Source organism: Cydia splendana, chromosome 6 (assembly GCF_910591565.1).
Source record: "Cydia splendana chromosome 6, ilCydSple1.2, whole genome shotgun sequence".
Lineage (NCBI taxonomy): Eukaryota > Metazoa > Arthropoda > Insecta > Lepidoptera > Tortricidae > Cydia > Cydia splendana.
The window spans coordinates 18780215-18798618 of record NC_085965.1 but is presented as its reverse complement, the minus strand read 5'-3'; the positions used below and the strand labels follow the sequence as shown (position 1 = coordinate 18798618).

The window sequence follows — 18404 nt, the reverse complement described above, 5'->3', positions numbered from 1 at the left end:
TCGCACTTGTCTATTACGTGATAGCTTGATAATAATAGTGTTTTAGATTTTCTCTATTTTCAACAAAAAAATACGGTTATTTTATCAGATATATACCTAACGATCGTGTCATGAGCTCATGAGGTACCTATATGTTGTATAATTTTATAGTTGATTTACTACTTTTCGAGATATAACCAACGAAATAAATAATAAAACTATTTTATTTGGGTCGTTATAAATTTCAAGTTGACAGTGAGTGGTGAGTGCTTAACAGACCAAAGAGTTCGTAAGATAAAAAAATATTTTTTTGACCCAATGCTATATTTTTAGATTACATTAGACTGAGAAAATAAAGTAGATTACATTTTTAACTTAAATTAGAAGAAACCGAAAAAAAGATCATTATTCAGCCGGTAAAGTATACGGATTTCTTGAGATGCAAGGGGAAGTCGGCTAAATGAGAAATTATTCAGAGAGGGCTCCGTCTCATTAAAACAGAGATGTGACGTCAACGGATGAATTATATTACATCTCCCTTTTTTCCGTACCGAGTGAGTATTGTTCACGGTTAGGCGTCGAGTGGTTCTATAGAGGTTGGCTTCTATTGTCAGTTTTTGTTCTATTTTTCATGTTGGTTGACATTATTTGAGATGGAAATGTGAGCTACAAATAACTTATTTTTCTATTTAAAAGAAGATAACTCTTATTGAGATTCGATCTGATTTTAACGAATGTACGAATAAACAAAATATCAATGCCCTGTTTATCAAAAGCTTGTAACTTGTAAGGGGTCATCCATTAATTACATCACACGTTTAGGGGGGGGAGGGGGTCAAGAAAATGTGACATGTTGTGACAAGGGGGAGAGGGGAGTCACAAACTTTGTGACGTCACTTTAACTTCATCAGTAACCAAAGTTTTATTTTAATCATTTTATTTACTGTACAGTTCAAAAACAAGTTTTTGGAACGATAATCGTTTTTATTAGTTTAATTTTTTTTCATAATCAGTTTTGGGTTATAAATTTACTAATATTTTGACTAAAAATTAATAATACTTATTTCGATTTGCCGATTTCGTTGAAAAAATGTGACGTCACACCAGGGGTTCGCCAAATGTAACCAAGTGTGACAAGGAGGGGGGGAGGGGTGAAAAAACCTTGAAATTCGTGTGACGTAATTAATGGATGACCCCTAATACAAGTGAAAGTCCCTTTCTAACAAAAGCTGTCAAAAAGTGACATCCGCTTGTATTACAAGTTACAAGTTTTTGAGAAACGGGCCCTTGGTTGCTCATTACCTACTTGCTCTAGTCTAGGTTTAGGTATCTGTTAGACCGTAACCCACTGATCCTCTTATTAAATCGACCCTGAATTGAATACCCATCATTGGTTCATCCATGTAAACCACCAAACCGGCAGCAAACTTCGGAATCAAATCTAATCGTCGGTGTTCAGTCGTGTAATACATTCCGAGCGTCTGATAGACCCGAGTCAATGTGATCTCGCTGACGCTTAATAAACAAACGTCATAACTCCTTAATGATGCCCAAGTTGAAACGCTTTTTTTTTTCAGAAAATGGGATAGAATACCCTGTTTAATATACTAAATTCACAGTGAACTTTGAAGGTCGTTTGTCAAAGTAATGTCTTTTTTATGGAGCAGTGGCCCTGCCTTAGGCGGGATGCTAAGAATGCGTATTGTCCTTTTGACGAGATCAACTGATATTTATTTCTTCCGGTTCCACATACGGCTTATATACTTTGTCGGTGGAATTTGAATCAAATTGTGTAGGGAAGAGCGTTGAATTTGTTTTGTTATATAATTTACTGAAATAAAGCTTTTTTTTGCTGACTATTTCAATCCCGTTGATCTTGCTGTACATTAGGCCACAAAAAGATGACAGCCTTGTTGCTCAATACCGCTGAAGCAAGGTTAGCCAACATTTAAAACTGTATTTTGAACAAAACTGTCTTAGTATAACCTTAAACGATACTAGCGACCCGCCCGGCTTCGCACGGGTAAAACTTAACAAATTATACAGGTTGATTTCGGGGTCGTGATCCAGAACCACTTTTTCTGACTCTGTAAATGATCCACATTATCATATGGTAGTATTTGATTAAAAGATAATTACTTGAATTATTCTTATTTTTCAAGTAAAATTAATGTTGTAGTAATTATGGTCACCCTATGACTTTTGACATACGCTGTATGGAAAGCGACAAGACGTCACATTGAGTAAGGTCACCAAATTGTATGCAAAAATGTTTTTTCCTACTTGTCATCTGGAAAATAATCATCATTATTGGTGATAAACAATAATTAACAACATCATTAGGCTCATCTTTGGATTCTGTATGATGTTTGGCTCTCTTGCTCCACGACCCCGAAATCACCCTGTATATCTTAAACCTTCCTCAAGAATCACTCTATTGATAGGTGAAAACTGCCTGAAAATCTGTTCAGTAGTTTTTGAGTTTATCGCGAATATACAACAGAGAGACGCGGCGGGGGATTTGTTTTATAAGGAGTATGATTTGTGATAATTTTGATCTAGCAGAATTAAACACAAAGTAAGCGCTGTTGTTTCAAAAACGTATTTAGCTATTTTATTCCTAAATAAGTTTATATGCTATAGCTATTGTAGTGCATTATTTCAATCCTATTAGAACGTTATATTTCAGTTCCATTTCGACAGAACATACCGAAGTAGGTACTAAAAGGATTTCACGCAAGACTAAATATTCATTCACTTATGTCATGAGACGTCGTGAAATCACGACCGACGGCATTTCGTGTGAAATGGCACAAAAGTATTTCTGGGCACTCGATTTGCGAGCTGACTAAGCTTCTTTCTTAACGTCACTTAATTTTCGCTCGACTTTTCAGCCGGATTTATTTTGAGAAACTTTTTTAGTCTTACTTTTATTTTTAAAGTCCAAAGTTTTTTTATTGTACGATATTTGCTGGAAATAGGGAGGATAAAATGCAAAGAAAAGCCACTAGATGATAACGAGTAAATGTTATATAAATAATATATATTATATAATTACCTCTGTGATTCGAGATTTAGAAAACGATGTACCTGTATAAAGTATACTTATAGAGGGAGAGCTAGCTAGCCACGGAAATAGGTATGCAATTTATAGAGTAACGAAATCCCTCTAGTTAGTATGCCATACTATCATTATTAATTAATCTGGGCGCCTGGCAGCTGTCTAGCGGTGGGTGTGGGAGTGGATGGGCAACAAAGTGGTTGTAAAATCAATTAAAGGTGTGCATCACTTGTGCGCCTGCAGGAAGATCACGAGCAAATTGCACTCGCCTCACAAACTATGCGTAAAGCAATTGTGAGTACCTCCTGCAGGCGCACAAGTGATTGTGTATTTTCATCGCCTGGCACTACTTTCCCCCCAAATAAAACGCCTGGCATTGTTATATTTGAATTAAATACATAATTAGCTATTATATCACACCGAACACAGAGCTCTATAAATTGCACACCTTCAATTGATTTTACAACCACTTTGTTGCCCATCCACTCCCACACCCACCGCTAGACAGCTGCCAATCGCCCGGATTAATTAATAATGATAGTATGGCATACTAACTAGAGGGATTTCGTTGCTCTATACATTGCATACCTATTGCCGTGGCTAGCTCTTAGACCATTATTTGATCTACGAGTATATGATCAATCCTTCGTCTTGATTCTATAATTATATTTGTTAGATACTAACTAAATACTTATATTTGTTGATATTGAATGTACACGTGTAGTGTACTCATGTTTACTATATTGGTACCTACGCCAATTCTGGGTATTAGTTATGTCAATGTCAGCGGACCCCAGGCTCACATGAGCCGTGGCAAAATGCCGGGATAACGCGAGGAAGATGATGATGGTACCTACTTATGTTTCGGGTACCTACTACATATTTTTTAATTCAATGACAACCTTATTTATGTAGATGTGTAATACAGATGTGTTACACATTTTTGTAAGGTGCTACATGTTAACCCGTATAAGTCATAACGAGTAGGCACTGTAGGCAGTTAGTATGTTAATTCTGGACTGGCGCCAACACCTTGGTCCCATGCTGCTGCCAAAACGTTATCGTCACGATATAGTGCTTATGGCATAGGTGTCATCTGTGTTTAACTGCAGAGAAGTGCCGAATATGATGTTTTTAATAATTTAAACAGTTTAAAAACTATCGAAACGCTTGATTTCGGTCAGCATGCGCTTTATTTAAAAAAATGCCAGTAAATGTGGGCTTGCTGGGAATAAAAGAAATGAGATTTAATATTCAATGAATATCTGTATTTTATCAGTTGCCGAGGGTCTCCTCTCTGAGCATCTCTCTAAATAAGGACCTACTTGAAAATGGCCTGTAAATTGATTACCGATAATGGCCGAAGTTACGACCGTAATAATATATAACTATAACTACTCGTGGCAACAAATATTTAGTTCCCAATTAACCTCGTTTAGTGGATGGAAGATTCATTATCGGATCATCCCGGGCTAACGATTACCCTCGCCTTCCAAAACAGGAAGATAGTAAGAATATAATACTTATATGGAGTTACCACTTTTATTTCTTTATGGTATTAAGCAGGCCTTACCAATTTATCGTCCAATGGGCAAGTAAAGAAGTATAAGCTGATTAGTGACCGCTAACGAAAAAATAATAAATATTTATTGACATTATACAATGCCTTCAAGGTTTGAACCTCGTAATATAATATTTAAGTATTACTATTTATCATTATTTGTGGTTGTCTCGGTTGTGGTGGTTGAAAAATCTTGTACTGAATAACTTGATACAAAGTTCAAAGATCAAGGAAAATGTTAAACTGCCTCTTAAAACAAGCATCAATAACGTCTAATTAGTAAAGTATAAATCAATTAAGATACTTATACATTTAAATATACATTTCTAACAAGTGTATAACATTTTGATGAGAAGTTAATACAAATAAACATAAATTGGCAAAATACGGTTTTCAAATTGTTGTATCACGCATATTCTAAAAAAAACATGTTTGGTGTTATACTACAAGAATATTGAAAATTTTGTATTTTATTATTTTTCATGTAACTTAACATATATTGTTATTTATATATAAATATCATCAAATTGAACGTAAGTATGCCATATTTGACATATTTCTAAGAAAGAAAACTTGCATAATAATAATGAACTAAGTAGATGAAACGCGGATTATTATAAATATTACAATTGCGTAATCTGGTGAAAATTCAAGGTCAATATTTGTTTTCTATTTCCCCGTTAAGTTCGTGGCAACCGCCAAGAATAAGTAATGAGCCACTTTCGGTTGGGGTCTTTTTAATTTCCTGGAGATGTTTGAAATTATATACAGTTCCATGATAAGCAAGCTGCGTTTAGGTTTTCATATTAATCTCCTGTAAACAATTTTTTACGATTTATATAAGAATGTGATAAATAAAAAAGATGTGTTCTTGATAAAAGGAGCAGCCACGCAGGGTTGTTAACAAAACGAAAAAGTAACGGTATTGTGTTTGATTTATTTAATTATAAGTTACTTTTACTTTATAGAACGATATTTGGGCGACAATGATATCAGCGGGTTGGCCTCGAACAGTCTAGAATGCAATATATGGATTACCCACACGCAGAAACACAAGGACTAGAAAACTTTGTAAAGGTAGAAGAATAAGAAATAAAACAGTTTTTCTGTTACATTTAGTAGCAATTAGTGGTGTATAGAGTAATGGAACTTTTGAAAGTCTTTCACAAGTTGAAGAGCGGCGAAGTTTCTGAAATTATGGACCAGTTTTTAACGGAATATTCTACTTGAAAAAAGGTTTGAGGAACAACGTGAATTTGCCAATTTGCTTTGCCTTTGCGATAATAAAGTTTCAAAGATAATTTAAATGTTTGTAACAATAATGTTTCACCCTAAACATGGTAAAAGAAAAGAGTCTTACGATAAAAAAAAAAAAAAAAATGTAATTATCCTAGAAGAAATACCCTGTAAGAGCTTCAGAAATAGCAAAAAAACGGACAAGTGCGAGTTGGACTCGCCCACCGAGTGTTCTATACTTTTTAGTATTTGTTGTTAATAGCGGCAACTGAAATACATTATCAGTGAAAATTTCAACTGTCTAGCCACGGTTCTTGAGATACAGCCTGGTGACAGACAAACGGACAGACAAACGGACTGACGGACATATCGAAACAATAAGGCTCCGTTTTTGCCATTCAGCCTAACGGAACCTTAAAATTTTCGATATTGGCCAATATTTTTCTTCGAATGAATTCACTCTCCACCTCCGAACGCGCCTCGAATAAAAACAAATCGATTCTCCAAGACAGTACACATTTATCAGTCGCTCTCGTAATTTTGTTCAACGTTTGAATATTTAAGAGAACTCGAGCTGATATTACGGACGTGGATGGAGTGCCTCAAAACAATGCGATGAGGAAGCTGGAGAGGCTACCTTGATTCGGGCCGTGACAAGTGTTTGAGTAGCGGTCGGTGCTTAGCGGTGTACGCGATCTATTTGTGTACCCCCGAGGCTTTGAAGCTTAATTTTAATAAGTTTTTAGCAAAAATTTTGTCGATATTAAACTTCATATGTCGACAATAGCGACTAAAAATTCAAGTGAGTGAAACCGTTGTCGTCTAAACAGTTTAAATTTTGGTACAAGCTTTTATCGCTGACTGTACTTTTTTTCACAGGTAACTAATATTCATCGAGGCAATTCTAAAAACCCCAAACACAATTAGGTTTCGTTGTTTTATCACAGAGTTCCTATAGCCACCTTCTCTCTTCATCATCAGATCAGCTCGATGGTATCATAATACATATTGCATTGTCACCCGACATTCATATGTATGCAAATTTTCAATTTCAATGGATGTCGGGAGGTGGGTCAAATTTAACTTGCAAGATTTGACCCGTACATACATTTTATTTTATTTTAACTTCTAAAGTAAGAAGCGGCTCACAAAATACAATGTCTCAAAATTAATTAAAATATAGCTTATAGTTATCGAGTAAATGGCGGTGACAGACGGACGGACATTACAAACTATAATTATGGTTTCCATTTTGACTGTGGAACCCTAAAAAAACACTTACTGCCGTTGTTCGTGACCTAATTCCCATAGGTTGTGTTACACATTCGTACACGAGTTTCCCGGTGCGTCTCGACACGCAGACGAGAGCCGCGACTCGAGTCGCGAACGTGCCGAGCTGCCGAGTCATCAGATCCCGCTTTTATTTCGCGGCCTTCAATAAAGCAGGGATGTTATTCCTATTATTCACCAAAACATCGTCTCAAGCGAATCCAGAATAAGGGCTGATTTAGACGGCGCGCGAACTCGCATGCGATTTTAGCTACATTGCTGACTTTTGGTTTCGTCCAATACGACGCACGCACGATCGCATGCGAGCTCTCGCATCGTCTAAATAATCCCTTATGCTAGGTTTACTCGAGTTTGGAAGCTCTCCAAATAATTTTATTTCTTCTTGGGTTTCGGGTTTACGTTGTCTAACAGGAGACATTTGTTGCCCACGTAACCACGTAACGTGCCGGGTTTCCGTACCCGTATTAGCGAAGACGGCATTCTTGTTAATTATCTGTTATGTCATGGACATCAAGACTCACAAATGCGAATTCGTAATACGGCTCTTCGGCTTTACTCTGCACATCCAGATCATTTTTCCATTGCATCTATTAGCATTTGCCCTATGTTAGACGTATTGATATATCTATTTCTATTGAGTAGAGATATTAGGGAATGGGCAGGTACTAAAGACGCCGCCGTTCTCTTTAGAACGGCGAAAAGTAGAAAAAACGTTCGCACGATGATCGCCGAAATCCGATAGGACTCCATAAGAAGAATAAATAGTTATGTAGTCATTTTAACTGTGTAGTTACATAAATTTAGTGTGCTAGTTTATACTGCATAATTATCTGGCCCACACATAGGTGTCACATTTTCTGGTTGAGTATTAAGCATAAGAAGGTTGGCACGCGGTGATAATTCCGCCCAGGTTTGACGAGATAACGACCGCCCGCCCCTCAAAGGTCTACGAAGGTGAAATCAAATAACGAATTTCCAACGGCATTACGCGAGACGTCGTTTTCTATTTCAGTTGATTCTGATATTCCTAATTGAATTTTATTGATGTTTTTATGTTTGGAAAGGGTGAAATTTCGAAAGTATGCGATTGTTTTTCTGAATTATGGGATTGAAGAGTGTTCGTCAAAGGGCTGTTAAACTGTAAATTGTTTTGTTTGTTTATGTGTAATGTTTTCGCTTAAAAGTTTTTTGCTATAAAGTCGCCGCCAAGAGCTCCCTAAACGGTTACTTATAGGAATTGTGGGTCTTACTATAAACCAGTTTAAGGTCAGGTGGGGTAAAACGAACATAGTGTGTTTTGCACAGGGCAAGAGGAACAGCATGACCAATACATACACGTATGAACTCGTATTCCTCTTGCCCTGGTTTCCCTTCTCTCACCTGATTATGTCTATTTAACGGGTACTTAATTTTTGTCCCATATATTTCTACCTGTGGCGTCTCGTCTGTCATATAATATGTAAGTGTTAGATTGCTCCAATGCAATGATTTGGAATAATACTTTGTTTATTACTTAGAAACACCCTCACCAACACGTACTTTTAATGTTTGTCCAGCATGGGCCTCATTCTATGTATATTCTACGTAGTCTCTGAAGGGTCGCTGTTATGTTAAATTTGCCGCTGTTTATCTTCCACTAGCGACGGCCCTGTGTCAACAAAGGCATATTGAATTGTAGATATAATTGCACAATGGGGACCTACAATTACTATTTATACTTGTGTCGCTGTCAGCTGCTATTATTATTATGAGCCCATATTGTCCCACTGCTGGGCAAAGGCCTCCCTCTTATTTCTCCACGTATCCCTATGCCCTGAAGTCTCCCACCAGTCTCTGTAAAAGGCGTCAAGCTGGTCCCGCCATCTCCGACGAGGGTCTACCGCGACGCCTGGCCTTACAATTATTGTCGACTTTATGTTGTGGTAGAAATGGCGAAATAAAAATATGTGAACCCTACTCTATCAGCCTATGACCAATAGAGCCTGATGACTACCCGGGATCTGATATCTTAAGCTTAAGTTCCATAGCCGGACACACACACACACATTAAGCGAACGTAGTTCAATCTAAAGGTCGTAGAGTCAGACCGTGAATAGTCTGCAGCGATTTTGATAGCCCACGCAGTGTAAGTGTCAGTTTGAACGTCAAACTTCTATGAAATTATGACGTATAAATAACACTTATACTGCGTGGGCTATCAAATCCGCTGCAGTCTTTTTTGGGTCGACTCTAGTTATGCGTAAGATGCCGCATAGCAGTACCTTTAATGCGCCCACAATTCGGTTCCGCGTTGTTTTGTCAGTGCTACGGCTATGCGATCTGGGCTACAGAGGGGCTACCGCGAAAACCGAAATTCGCAAATTGCGGGGATCTTTCTCTTTTACTCCAATGAAGGCGTAATAAGAGTGAAAGAGAAAAATGTCTGCAATTTGCGAACTTCGTTTTTCGCGGTTATAGCCCAGCTTCCTTACGAAGCTACGACGGACGGCCCAATTCGAACTTTAAGATACGTCAGTTAATAGATCTAGAAAAGATATGGATTAGATATGTCAGTGTCAAATGTGACATTTCTTCAAACAAATACGTCACTTTTGACAGTTGTTTGACACTGACATATCCAATCCATATCGTTTCAATATCTAGTATTTGACGTATCTCATTGTTCGAATACGGCTGGGAGTATCAAAAGGTCTTTTCTAGTCAAACGAATGCACTTTATGAAAATAGTGGTAGTAGGTAATGCCGTTTCGTTAGTGTTCGATTTTTTGCATCCTGATGAAAGTACTCAATTTGACTGCGGCAACTCCTTGTTATTTTAATTCGCTTGTAATTTCAGGCCGTGCAGCTAACCAATCGCTTGCGCTCCGTAGCGAACAAAACGCAACTGTTAAATAAAAGATTCTTATTCTTATTCTTATGTTGCACTATTATGGAAGAGTGATAGAGAGACACAAAGCATTTCGTTATCGTAGCGCAAGCGATTGTCACCTTGGCTAGCCATTACATATGAATGGAAACTTAGCCCTAAGCATCTCATTCTACTTCGTAAAGTTTTCACCTTTCCAAAGAAGCCACGATCCCGTAGTTTTCCAATATGTCCCGGTTTCCCACGTCTGCGCGGGGACTGGAGGCACATGTGGCTTGTTTGCCGGCTTCAGCAAACTTCGGGATTCAAAGGAATTACAGCCGCAAAAGGGTAGTTGACTGAGGTAATGTAAATACCTGTATACTTACTATAATTAGAGTTAGACAAGGGGTGCGAAACTCGTCCCTTCGGACAAACTCGGCTCCGTTCGGCTCAGCATTGCTCCGAGCAATTATTAGGGTTAATACAACTTGACGTCCCTTTGCGTGCACGACCACAGATAAGATAATGGCTTGAATTTTGACAACCCTAAATAGCCGAAAGGAATAGTGCCATATATTAGAAAGGGACAGCATGATTCGACCCTGAACCGCTGTCAAACATCGGTTTTGTGGGAAGTTTCCTTTCTGTATGGTAGTATTATTATTTATTCTGTGGTTAGAGCAAGAGAAATCTGCAACGATTTTGATAGCACACGCAGTGCAAGTGTTATTTTAAACGTCAATCTTCTATGAAATTATGACGTACTTATAAATAACACTCACTGTGTGTGCTATCAAAATCGTTGCAGACATCTCTTGGTCTAACTCTACTCTTGTACCTTACAATAAAACATAATTATTAAACGCAAAACACATAACCACAAAAGCTATTTTTGTAGTTAGCTCCAAGTTCATTATTTATATGACATATTATAATTCCACACACGCAGGGAAGCTTAGCGAGAACCGTGTAGAATACATGTACAATTAGGCGTTGCTCGACCTTTAATGATTCCTGCCTTCCTGCTTCGTATGCTGTTTGTGGTCTTATTCAAATGAGCCGTATGCAAATTATGCAGTAGTTATCTCACAAATCTACACTAATTTATATATCATTCAAAATTCAGCACACAAACATAAATGTGCCATCAAAAGCAACTCTACTCTAGCAACAGGTCATAGGTACAGTCACGAGCTTTAATTTGGGACCCATTTCCATTAAATGTTGTTAGAACATTCGTAATGCAATAAGGTTGGAACTTCAGTTCGATGGTGTTGAAATGTCAAATTAAGACATTTAAAAGTCATAGCGAATCGACCCATGAAATGATAACCTCTTTGCAAAAAGTTATCACTCCGGTTTTATAATCTGTTTAAAGTGACATTTTCAAAAATAATATTTCACAAATTGACGTAATTGAGTGGTTGCGCCTAGAAATGTAAACGTAAGTAAATGTCGAATAAACATTATGTCAATGAATTATGACACTGCGTTAAAATGTTAGCCTCTAAATAGAGTCAGTTTGCTACACGATATTCAACCTTAGGTGGGTCCCAAATTAAAGCTCGTGACTGTACAGTGGCGTTCAGAAGTGCATGGATAGATGTCGAACGTAATGCCTTAATATGACGGTTGAAACATGTCCATGTACTTTTGAACGCCAGTGTACATCAAAAGAGCGTAAACACAAAACCTCTGCCTCGCGCGTCGGACTGATGGACAATGCGCTTTTGTGCATTGTGACAAACTCATCATATTACTCGTGGCTGGCCATTTGTTACTATTGTTACCGAGAGCCAGTGAGTTGAACGTTCAAACCAGCTAGAACTGCAGTGACCTTGATATCCGCAACGACTTTATATATTACGACTGTGAGGCATCGCGGAGAACCACCTCTTCACTTGAATTTGCAGCAGTCTAACTGGCGATGTACCCCCACAGAATACCACTGCCAACAGACTACCACTTATACTTAAACATATAATAATGTGCTTATAGGTCCACATATAATAATGTGCTGCATCTAGTAGGCATCATTGCCCACACAGACCTTATGCCTTACCTTACCTTACCTTACCTATGCTTACTTATGCTTTACCTTATGCCTTTTGTAATAAGGTCCACTGATGTACAGTTAGGGGTCTTGCTGTTTGTACAGGTTAAATTTTACACTGCTACTTAGGTACTATGTATGTAGAGATATTTAGTATGCTTACCATTACGTTGGTCTTAAAACTATGCGTTATCAGAGCATACATTTTCGCTTAGTTGTTCGACTCGCCTAGATGCTTTGTACATAAGCATAATACCGCTGTGTGCAGGTAATCCATTTGAGTTGCGGGCGATTGTCCGAGTACTACGGGCCATTTTTATATTAAAATAATAAATTAAGTGGCTATTTTGCGCTTAATAATCCTGCATATATTTGAACCACTAACGAGATGAGATCTGAGGTTGGTATATAATACCTACCTACATTTAAAATGGGCGTTTTTACTTAACTATGTACCATAAACGGCCGGTTAGCAATCGTCATAAAACTGATGGTACACTTTAAGATGAAATGCCCATAGGTTATAGGTTATAGGGAGGTTATAGGTTCTCGCGGGCTTTATTTCGCAATTCGACGTCATATTATTGCGCTTATTTTGCGTGATGGGTTGTCGGCAATATTCTTTCCAACCCAACTCTACCAAGAAGCCTGGCAGACCTTTGATGTTGCCGACGATGAAATTGCCCATATAAGTATATACCTACCGTTTTATTACATAAAATACCCTAACTTAGATAATGAAAAATGTATAAGTGTGAATAATACCTTCCTATACATTTGAAAATGTGAAACGTATTCTTTAATTTACGAAGATACAAAGGTTTTAAATTGGGTTACCTGTCGGACGGTTGCTCGATAATGAATGATAATGACGATTGGATTAAGTGATACCTGATTGAATTCTTCCATCGACTCCCTAAAAACCTTTACAATTTATTGAGATCGCCCACACACTAAGGGCTACTTGTACCATCCCACTAACCCGGGGTTAAGCGATTAAACCAATAAACCAGTGTCAAATTGCACTGGTAACCATGGTAACTGCTGGTTTAACCGGTTAACCCCGGGTTAGTGGAATGGTGCAAGTGGGCCTAACACGTTTATCTTGTACCAGTGTGAAATACTGGAGCTTTTTTGTAAGGTTTTCTGGCGTGTAATCTCTTTGGTCTAGTAATGTAGGTAGGAAAATATTAAAATTTGCATGTTGCAAAGCTTTTTTCAAGGCTTTGTTGCTCCCGAGTTAAATAATTATAATATATTTTATTCAGGCCATGAAGTTGATTAGACTGCGGTATTTATACAAGTATAAAGGCGCACTCGCTAAACTAGAACACCGAGCATTGCGTTTGTAAAAAATTAAATGAGTTTGTTTGGTATTCATTAAGAAAAGGAAGTAGTTTAGGTCGTTCCCACGCGCAGCTTAATGGGAAGAAGGCTATAGGATAATGGGAAAATATAATCCGGTTCCATGAGTCTCTGGCGGAAAACTATTCTCGGTTGAGATGCTAAATTAAGTCTTTTGAGATAACACGGAATTCTGCTTCCTTTATGAATTTTTAATTTAGTTAAATTACGCATTTGTGGGCCATTTTATAATTGTATATAACTACTTTGGAGATTTTTATGTTATTTTATTCAGAATCACGACCTATTTCGATGCTAATAGGAGAAAAAAAGTGTACCAAAATTTTTATTTCCATTCCGATACGATTACTTTTCAAAGAATTTGTATCGAAATGGATGGTTCGAAATATGTATGGAAATTTTGGGACACTTTTTCTCGTATTTGGGGATTCTAATAGATAAATGATTCTGGGTAGAAATAACATAAACATTACCAAATTTGAAAAAGAAGTAGTGTTCAACTAAATAAAATGGCCTTACATTTATCTGAAATTGAATTGACCTATTTAGCTACAGAAGAAAAAAACATAAATTAACAAATAAAGCCATATTTTACTAACTAATATAATCAAAAACAAACATCTATGTTCGTCAGCATTACCACTAACTTTCACATTTTTATGAATTGCCGAATGTCAAAAAAATAATTACAGTCTCGTAAAACTTAGATTGCAGCATACGGAGAAAGAAACTTAGTTACATCGACCCTAAAAGCATTCCCGTGTCCCAAGTCGAGGGAACCAACTCAAGCAAAGATCCAGAAATCTGCGAGCTGTCAAACGTAGGGGCTGAACTGTGTTGTTTTAGGACAAAATTGGCATGATAGTCTTTGCATAGCAAGAAGATCTTTAGAAGTAAGGGCTATGGCGTAATTTAAGAGCTCATTTGACAAGTGGTTTCTTTAAATAATTTTATTGCTAATGAGCGCATGCTGTAATAATTGTGTTGCAATAATATTCTTAAGTAGGTTCATTTTTGAAGAAGATTCAATATTTCATCCACAATAGGTACTCGTATTCTATACACTTTATAAAATAAGTCTCCCGCTGCGTCTGTCCGTCTGTATGTTCGCGGTTTTTATCTATATCAATAGAGTGATACTTGAGGAAGGTTTGGGTGTATAATTTGGTAACTCGTGCGAAGCCGGGGACCCGGTCAATAGTTTTACAATGAAATCTTTTTAATTATCTGGCATACGTCAACAAAACAATAAAGGTCGAACAATAAATACTCCTGCCGTTAAAAGTAACATCGAAACTAGCACGACACGCAATATCCACAAGGATCGTAAAATTGTTTCGTAATTGTGTGTTGTTGTAATCTTGTTTATTTTTGCAACTTTATGCCATCCAAAATAAGGTTGAAATTGGCAAGATAGTCTGTTTGGCATTAATAGACACAAAGGATTTTCGAGATGAGTGCTGCGTTGCTCAAATCTTTTTATGTCTTCATGATAGTGAAGTATTTAGACACAGAGTATTTAGACGAAAAATCTCTGAACACAAGAAGAAATTTAATAAAGATACTACACGAAGCAAGACGTGAAGGACATCATGCGGTAATCACAAATAACCAAGTAATAATAAACGGTAAAGTGTATGATTATTACAAACAACAAGAGGTTACGCATCAAGAACAAGACACACTAAGTACACCTAAGACTCCCACTCCGCGTACACAGGAAACTGAAATAACTGCAGGAAACCAAACTAACAATCGTAGGAATCATTCCTTTCGGAACTGACTTTGGAATATTTATACAAAACGTACAAAGTTTAAAAAACAAAACACATATATTAGAAAGTTTCTTGAGCGAAAAACAGTAACTGCCTTACAGAAACATGGATTAAAAAGGACCATAAGGACATCATTAACATACCTGGATATCACCTTGCTGCTAGCTTCTGTCGGACTGACCACAGAGGCGGAGGCACCTCGATTCTACTAAGAGATGGTATCGAATACAAGGAGAGACCCGATATCACAGAACTTTCAATAGAGTGTGTTATTGAGTGTTGTGCTGTAGAAATTAAGCCAGAAATTTTATTAGTAACTATTTACAGACCTGACCGTTGTATAGAATCCTTTTTCGAAGTTTTAGATCAACTGCAAATTAAAAGTAAAAAGCCACAAGCATGTTATTATAGCAGGCGACTTCAATCTTAACATATTTCAGAACTCGATGTACTATCAAAGATTAATTAATACAATGCTAGAACTCAATCTCCATCAAATCGTAGATGTACCAACCAGAGAAACAAAAAATTCAACAACCTGTATTGATCTTATATTCTCCAATTATAGAAACTTTGAAATTAATGTAAGAGACGAGGGACTCTCCGACCATAAGTCTTTAATTTACAACTTTAAACTGAACGTAACTTTGTCAAATAACACGTATAGCCTCAAAAGAAATTTTAATAATACTTACGTACATAAAGTACATTTAAAGTAGCTCTAAATGACATTAAATGGAACAATATTTTATCTGGACACAATTGCATTAACACTAATTACAATATTTTTCATTATCATTTACTCACACTCCTAAACAAGATTATTCCCCAAAAAAATATTAAGATCAATAATAGAAAGAATAAACCTTGGCTAACAAAGGGCATTAAAAGGTCGTGCCTCCACAAGAGATTATTGAGAATTGTAGTCAATAAAAATGATAATGATGTTTTTAAGGAACATAAGTCATATTCAAAAATTCTACAAAAATGCATAAAGAAATCGAAAAAACTTAGTTACATACAAGATACAAGACATGAAAAAATCAAATAATAAAACTAAAACTATGTGGCAAGTAATAAAAAAGATAACCGGAAAAGATAAGCGTAAACAACAGAAAAATATTGAGCTAAAAATCCAAAATACTGTAATAGAAAATCCCCAGATCATTGCTAACACTTTCAATGATTACTTTACCTCTGTAGGCCAAAGCACCGGCACCAATACGCCCCGCGGCCGCACTTGCCCTTCCCCCTCTGTTAAATCAATGTTCCTTCAGCCCGTGACTGAACAGGAAGTGAAAAAAGTTATAGAGAATCTCCCAAATAAATACACTTGCGGCTTCGACGAGATACCTCCAATTCTAATAAAGGCATGCAATGATGAACTAACCCCACCGCTTACTTTATTAATTAACCAGTCCTTCCACGAATGTAGTTTTCCAGACAAATTGAAAATAGCAGCTATCAAACCAATTTTAAAAAAAGGCGGAAAACAAAGTAACCTTGCCGACTACAGACCTATTGCTCTCCTACTCACAATCTCAAAAATATTCGAAAGATGCATGGCCGACCGAATTTATAACTTCCTAGAAAAGTTTAACTTGTAACAAGAAAACCAATTCGCTTTCCGCCAAAATCGATCAACCACCTTAGCTGTTTATACATTTATTCAAGGAGTACTAGAACATCTTAAAACTAAAAGCTATGCAATTGGTCTTTTTTTGGACATGTCTAAAGCCTACGACAGGGTTTCACACCCAATACTGCTCAACAAACTGTATGAAATCGGGATCCGTGGCAATGCTTATAACTGGCTAAAATCATACCTCAACAATAGACGACAGTATGTATAAATGGATCATTACCATAAAGACTCCAACCAATTAATGAAACTACAATCTAAATGGCACACCATCAACAGCTCTATCCCCCAAGGCAGCATATTAGGATGTCTGCTGTTCCTAATAAATATAAACGATCTTCCTAAAATAACCAACCATAAATGTATCATATTTGCTGACGATATCACTCTCCTGTTTAAACATGACAACAACTCTGACGATTACTCTTATATAAAAGAAACATTCACCAATATCTCTGACTGGCTACAGGATCACAACCTAGTAGTAAATACAACCAAAACAAAACTTATGCAATTTAGGCCCTATCAGAAAAAACCTACCGATCTAACACCGCTGTTGCAGGATTTAAATATAAATGAAGATACTGAATGCACTTTATTAGGAATAACTATAGACAATCATATCTACTGGAAAAAACACATTGCTAAAGTTCAATCTAAACTATCAAGTTTTATTTTTGCTCCGGGCATTCTGAAGTCAAACACACATACAGAGTGCGCTTTGTCCGCTTACCACTCGTACGCCCAAGCCTGGTTACGTTATGGTATTATTCTATGGGGCCATAGCAGTGACGCCCACGATCTCCTTGTAGCCCAAAAAAAATGTGTCCGCATACTAACCAATATACAACAAACAGACAGTTGTAAGAAACATTTCACTAATCTCCAAATTTTAACTCTCCCCTCTCTCTACATCTTAGAAATTTCTACTTTTGTCATGAAGAACACACAGTTATTTGAGTTTTGTAAAAGTGCACGTCGTAACAATAACCTCATCCCCCCGGAACCAATTTTGGATATTTACAAAAAAGGCCCTTATTTCAGAGCAATCCAGATTTATAATAAGCTGCCAAACAATATAAAAAACCTTAACCCATTCGTGTCAAAACTAAAACTATTTTTAATATCGAAGGCATACTATTCGGTCCAAGAGTTTATGGAGGATACATTTTCATAAGTATAAGTACTACTAATAATTATTAATTCTTAACAATATTATTAACCCCTTTTGTAAATATAAGTTAACATAGGACTTACTTAATACAAAAAATAAGCTAGGATAAAGTGGTTATTATTTAGGATTTTTATTTATCTTATGTAACAGTATTATGTATTGTTACAGTTAAGTAACACTATTTAGTTAAAAAAAAATGTTCCATAAATAACTAGACATAAGATTAATTTGCAATGCCCTACCAGGGTGCCATGTGTTCTAAAACTTTTTATTGTAACAACTTTATTATGTACCATGGTTCGCAATAAAGGATTCTATTCTATTCTAGTGTATTTTGTGTCGGATCGGAAGAACCTTTTATTTGCGTGTTCAATTCGACATTATGTCCATGTAAAGAAAATAATATGTGACGTTCCACGG

The 18404-nt window shown here is 36.7% G+C and overlaps 1 long non-coding RNA gene across 1 annotated transcript in view; it reads left to right on the top strand.

The window, feature by feature from the left end:
- The first annotated feature begins 388 nt into the window (after positions 1 to 388).
- The window catches only part of LOC134791796 (uncharacterized), a 28057-nt gene continuing 10041 nt past the window's right edge, over positions 389 to 18404 (top strand). The window contains exon 1 of the long non-coding RNA XR_010144322.1: positions 389 to 533. This is a non-coding gene — a long non-coding RNA (uncharacterized LOC134791796). The remainder of the gene's footprint in view (positions 534 to 18404) is intronic.